Here is a 6,365-nt window from a genome sequence, read left to right on the forward strand (position 1 = left end):
CAATTAGTACAGGAGCAAACCCCCTCACAAGTTCTTCACAGAAATGACAGATCGGGGCTCCTTTTATCCTCTAATCCCACTTTGCATTTATGCAAACTGACACTAGGTAGACCAGGCAAGTGGCTTATTTGCAAGCCCATATTAACACAGCCCGCTTTCCTTCCAGCAAACCAAGAAAGCAAGAAGATGATCCTGCTGAGTTCAGGAAGGACGAGGCGGACCACCTATTCCAACCCCCTGCCCCCAAGGCAGGAGCAACTTTGTCACATGCCAGTCACCTTGTTCAACACTTATTTATTGCATTTCTATCCTGCCCTTTCTCCCAAAGGAGCGGCAATGCAGTGAACACATCACAATGGGAATACGACAGATGAACCCCTTCCTCTTTTCAGACTTCAAGAGCAGCAGCCTTTCAGGAGAGCATGGAAACTGACAGTGTGCACACAGCTAACACTCCACAACCAGCTGTGTCCATGGCTCCATCTGCACTGTCTCTGTAGAGATATGCACAGTGGGAACTCGGGGAGCTTCACACTGGGCCAATAGAAACATGGGAAGCTGTGTTACAGAGAGTCAGACCACTAGATCCATCTAGCTTCATACTGTCCACAATGACCAGCAGCAATCCTCCAGGGTTTCTGAAAGGGGCCTCTCCCTGGAGATGCTGGGTACTGAACCTGGGACTTTCGGCATTCAAAACAGGCTGTCAGCCAACTTCCAGAACCCCTGTCCCTCACTGCTCTCAATGCCCAGTCACTTTACCTCTCCAAGCAGACAAATAGTGACCATATTGCAGAGATTAAGCATCCTTCTCCCTCTTGCCTTGCACTCTCCTTCTGGACAGCTGGTCTGGACTTGGCCCAGGAGAAGAGGACAAGCAAAAAGAGCAGTGGCCACAACAGCAAGGAGGTGGTGTGCCCAGCTAGAACATTTCATCCAAATAATAACAATAGTAAGGTAATTATTATTTATACTCCACCCATCTGGCTGGGTTGCCCCAGCCACTCTGGGAGGCTTCCAACACATATAAAAACATAATAAAACACCAAACATTAAGAACTTCCTGATACAGGGCTGTCTTCAGGTGTCTTCTACAAGTTGTATATTTATTTATTTCCTTGACATCTGACGTGAGGGCATTTCACAGGGTAGGTGCCATTGCTCAGAAGGCCCTCTGCCTGGTTCCCTTTAAGTTCACTTCTCACAGTGAGGGAACCGCACCAGAAAACCCTTGGAGCTGGACCTCAGGGTCTGGCCTGAACAATGGGGGTGGAGATGCTCCTTCAGTTATACAGGCCCAAGGCCATTTAGGGCTTTATAGATCAACACCAACACTTTGAATTGTGCTTGGAAACGTATTGGGAGGTCCACCAAACATGAAGCCAGTCTTGGATGGAACTTGCCATTCCCAGACCAGGACTGGGGAACCATTGGACCGCCAGATGCTGGTCCAAATCCCTCGTCATCCCTGACCATTGGCTGTACTGGCTGGGACTGATCTGTAGTCTAGCAACATCTAGAGAGGACCAGGTTCCCCACTCCTGGTTTAAGGTCATGGGAGCTCAAAACAGCACATCTTTGTGGGAGACATATTAGGAAAGTCCTCACTCAAAGCCTGATGAATCCTGGTTGGTGTTCCTGGAGGCTTTGGGGATTTCCTGCTGGCCTTTTTGAAGTCACAGTCAGCTTTTGCAGTGGGTAAATGTCCCAGGAACTTGATGCCCTTGCTTGCCTACAAAAGCCCAGCTGGCTCCCCAGTTTGCCAAGCAGCTGTGGGAAATAAATTATCAGGGACTATTAGGGCACGTGGAGAAGACCAAATGACAACTCTGATCAATGATGGGCTAAAGCTCGCCTCCTCTCCCCTTACGAACCAAACCAGACCCTGTGTTCTTCATCTGAGCTCCTTCTCAGTGGGCCCTCTTGGAGGAAAATCTGGATGGTGGAAACACAAGACCAGGCCATTTCAGCGGTGGCTCCCCACTTAAGGAATGCTCTGGCCAGGGTGGCATGCTAGGCATCATCACTAGCTACTTCTAGGCACCAGGGGGAAATTTCTTTTTTTTTTAAGCCAAGCTTTTGGTCTTTAACTTTTTGACACTGTAGCCTCTTTCAGTGGGCGGGATTTGTTAAGACTGCTTTTTATGTATCTCAAAATTTTTAACTTTTAGTTTATTTTTAGCTTTCTATTATTTTAATTTTTGCTTTCCATTATATTGCAATTAACTTTGAACTTAAATTAAGTTTGTTTTTTTAAAAAACTATTAAGTCCAATAAATAATAATTTTAAGGAGGTTGCGGGCAAAATGTGGCCCTCAATATGTTGTCAGACTAAAATTCCCATTAGCATGGCCAGAGGAATCAGGGAAGATGGGAGTTGAAGCCTTACAACATTGGGAAGGGGCACAGGTTGCCCATCCCTGCCCTCTACCACCCATGGCAGATACCTGCCCAATTGTTGCAACATTCTCTGGCTTCTCCGTTACGTTGAAGCCAATGCCGTCCACAGACCAACCCATCTCAAAGAGCAGAAGCACCATCACCAGTCCTTGGCTACAGAGAGAAAGTGAGGTTTTCAAAACATTAAATGCTGAAAATATTCAGCCCAAAAGCTGGCTGAGGGAGAAAATGTGTATAGTAGGATGCCCAGAATTGACTGACCTCTGGTGGGTCTCTAGGACTGCCTATAAAAAAATAATTATTCCCTTCCCCCAAACTAAAAAGTACAGTGGTACCTTGGGTTACATACGCTTCAGGTTACAGACTCCGCTAACCCAGAAATAGTACCTTGGGTTAAGAACTTTGCTTCAGGATGAGAACAGAAATCATGCAGCGGCGGCACGGCAGCAGCAGGAGGCCCCATTAGCTAAAGTGGTGCTTCAGGTTAAGAACAGTTTCAGGTTAAGCACAGACCTCCGGAACGAATTAAGTACTTAACCCGAGGTACCACTGTACATGAATGCCAAGTGTACATTTTCCTCATCCCAGCTTATGCACACCTTTAGACAGTTTAATATATTCCACCCACCCAGACACCTCATGTTAATTGTTCCATAACAACAACCACTCCCCGGCTCCGTAACAACTAGAGCAGATTATAATCCTTATTTCACCATATGCAGTAAGACTGGGGGCAGGGCAAAGGGATGCATCCTTTCACCATTTTTTTAACCATACTAACTCTCAGAACATGAGAGTGGAAGTCAAAAGATAAAGCACGGGCATTAAGCAACTAAATATGCATTCATAGATATTATGGGGAAAAGTTAAATATGGATGTAATCTTATACCCACTTACTTGGGACTAAGCCCCACTCAAACTGGGACTTGATTTTGAGGAGTCATGTACAAGATTGCACTGAAATCAGTTATTAGAATTCTTGAAACTGAAAAGGCCATTCTTAGCTGAAATCATTGTTCAGTTCCACTACTTCCTGTTTCCCTCTACAAACCATCTTTGACAATGTGGGCTGATCAATATTAGCTCAACCCTCAAACACATGCAAAGGCTTGAAGCCTTCCTAGTTGCCCTTTCCCCAACATACATTTTCTTCCACCCCTATTGTAAGCTACACTTACCTGAGAGTAAATCCCATTGATTCCAACAGAATTTACTTCCAAGTAAATAGCGTAGGTTTGCAGCCGCCTTCTAAAGAGGAGGGGGAAAGAGAAAGAAACACAGATCAACAAGACTAGAAATATATCAGGTATTCAGCTACTTGTGTGCCTAACAAATCAAATGTTGATTCTCAGGAACCTTGAAAATGTTTCCAAGTCTGCATGGGGCAAGAGACTAAAACATCTGATGAACACTGCAGAAAATCTCCCCTCCACACCCATGTCTCAGGACTGTGGTTTAACTCTCAATACATCAGAATATTTTCCTAAACAATCTGTGAACTACAGATCACACCTCTTCCTTCCCAATCACTGGTCCAAACAACACAATAAAAACACTTTCACATGTCCCACCCTAAGATCATCTTTCTGTCTGAGAGAAATGGCGATAAAAAAATTAGCTGCATGCAAATCTCTCTAGCCCAGGTATCATTCCAGCCCACCCCTCTGCCGTTTTTTTCACTATCCCCACTTACACTCTCCAAAGAAAGAAACTGTTAGGAAAAAAGCCTTTGCATCAACAATTGTGCATAAACACAACATGGGAAAGGAGTGAATGGGCAAATTCTTCCTAGCATAGGTGGAAACTGACTAGACTCTCCTCTGACCTTGTCAGTATCACCAGAGAACAGAGGAGACATCTGCACTGGTTTCCTCCTATACTTTTGTGATAAAACATATGAAAGCCATTCCCAGACGCAGATGTGTAGAAATGAAAAAAAGATGCCATGCGGAAGGCTGAAATTTCTGTCTGCGAGAACACATCCATTGACAAGTCCCTCGCACACAAATGGCTAGGAAGCTGACAAGCACTTGTAGATCCACTTTCTCACCTGGCCATTCATTGATTTCAAAACCAGACACATCTGCATTTAAAAGCTTTCCCACGTGCAAGCTCTTAAACATCTGAACTACCAAGTTACAGCCTGCTCCAAGATGGGCAGCCCTACAAATATACAATAAAACCGTGTAAGAAACTGGTCCCCAAATGCACTCAGGTTCCAGGTGCGCCTGGAGCTGACAGTGTTGAAGACTGCTGCTGTTCGGCAGTACATCAGGGAACCCTACCACCCACTCCGTGCCAAACTCCATGTGGCAACACGGGACTCACTTCCTCGTAGGACTGTGCCCGCATGCTCTCTTCCCACCCCATCACAACTTCTGCACGGAACGACCCACACGCGCAAAAGGTCCACGCAGTGCAGGAGAGCCATCCTCTCTGCGAACAGCTTGCTCCCGACAAACGTCCACCGAAATTCCCCTTCCTGGATGCAACATCCACCCACCACCCAGATCTCGGCCTCCTCCGTTTTCTCTCCAAATCCAGCTCCCTTCTTTTCATCCAAGATCAATCCACCTCCTTTTCCTCTCCTCCTCCGAGCCGGCCTGTGTGTGCAAGGGCTTTAGCAGGGGTGCAATCCTTCCTTCCCAACCTTTACTAGAAACCGGATGGCGATGAAAACACACACAAAATAAAAGAGCCGACAGGGACGGGGGAGGGAGAGAAATGCACAAGAGAAAATGCGACATGGATATTTTTTTTTGGAGGGGGGTGGAGGGAGGAAATACACCCAAGCAGCCTTTTTCTTCCTTCCCCCTCTGCAAAAGCTGAGTTTGGCTTCTCCTTCCCACCTTTCCCATTAAGCGAACCCCGGAGGGCGGAAAGCGAAGGGCCCTCCCCCTCCCTTCAGAAATGGTCCCTCTCACTCGCCGTAGGAGAGCGGCGGCGGTGAGGGAGGGAGGGGGAGGGGACGTCCCCGCATCGGGCCTGCATCGTGAAGAGGGCCATCCCATAATAATCCTCCCCCCTCTCCCTCCCCCCCCCGCGCTCGTGTGGGTTTGTGAAGAGAAAGAGGAAAAGGCCTTTTTATATTTGAAAAAATATAATAGCACCTCTTACCTGAGGGCCTGGTCCCCTCCCCCCACGCGGACTCACCCTCTAAGGAGCCACTTCTCCCGCCCCCCTCCCCTCTCCTAAGGAGAGAGAAGAGAGAACAAGGCAGCCGAGCATGGACGGTGCAACTTAACTTCTCTCGGGGGCCCTCCAAGCCACGCCCACCGCTCCTCCGCCAGGCTACGGCCGCCGACGAAGGACCCGGGAGGCCTGGGGGCGGGGCCAGGCAGCAGGTTAGGTTGAGAGAACCTTCCAGGAAGTCAGTCTCTCTCTCTCCGGAGTGGGGCGGGGGAGGGGGAGAAGGGAAGCGGGAGCGGGGGAAGCGGGCCTCCAGCTCGTGGAGAGGCTGTCTAAGGAAGTCGCCTGATTTATTCCGTGCCACCAATACAAATAAAAGTAATATACAGTATTGTTGAAGGGCTGTTGTTTTTAAACCGTGGGGGCCTGTGGAGAGGTGGCAATCTCATCTTGGCGCGGCCCGCGCCCCGGCAGACGGGCAATGCGTTAGGCACCTATATGGGGAAGCCATCTTGGGAGGGATGGAGAGGCGTGGGGGGCCAGATATGTGGCCCCAGTGCAAAAGCAGTCATGCTTGTGATATATGCATACGCTTTTGCCCTTTACTTGTTTGCCCTTTACAACAGTCCTGCAGGGCATGCCACTGTGGTTAGTTTCCCATTTCACAGAGGAGGAAAACGGAGCCTGAGCAGTTTGGGACATGGAACAGATTTCACGCCTGTCTGGTCCATTTTCAGTCTCTTGGTCCATATGATGATGCTGATCTGTATAATAATAAAAGCTAGTAAATCTGACTTCGCCATCAAGTAGTGAAACCATATGGTATTTTGTACTT

At 47.9% G+C, this 6,365-nt stretch overlaps 1 protein-coding gene across 4 annotated transcripts in view; it reads right to left on the bottom strand.

The window, feature by feature from the left end:
- The window catches only part of CHD8 (chromodomain helicase DNA binding protein 8), a 66,438-nt gene extending 60,747 nt beyond the window's left edge, over positions 1-5,691 (bottom strand). For 2 of the 4 annotated variants that reach the window (XM_080978809.1, XM_080978806.1), the window contains exon 1: positions 5,555-5,691. The gene's annotated coding sequence lies outside the window, so the exon portion shown is untranslated. Of the gene's footprint in view, positions 1-3,579; positions 3,650-5,518 lie in introns of all 4 variants that reach the window. The other 2 variants (XM_080978807.1, XM_080978808.1) reach the window with 2 other exon arrangements.
- Between the last annotated feature and the right edge of the window lie 674 nt (positions 5,692-6,365).

Source organism: Podarcis pityusensis, assembly GCF_964106645.2.
Source record: "Podarcis pityusensis genome assembly, chromosome: 13".
NCBI classification, from domain to species: domain Eukaryota; kingdom Metazoa; phylum Chordata; class Lepidosauria; order Squamata; family Lacertidae; genus Podarcis; species Podarcis pityusensis.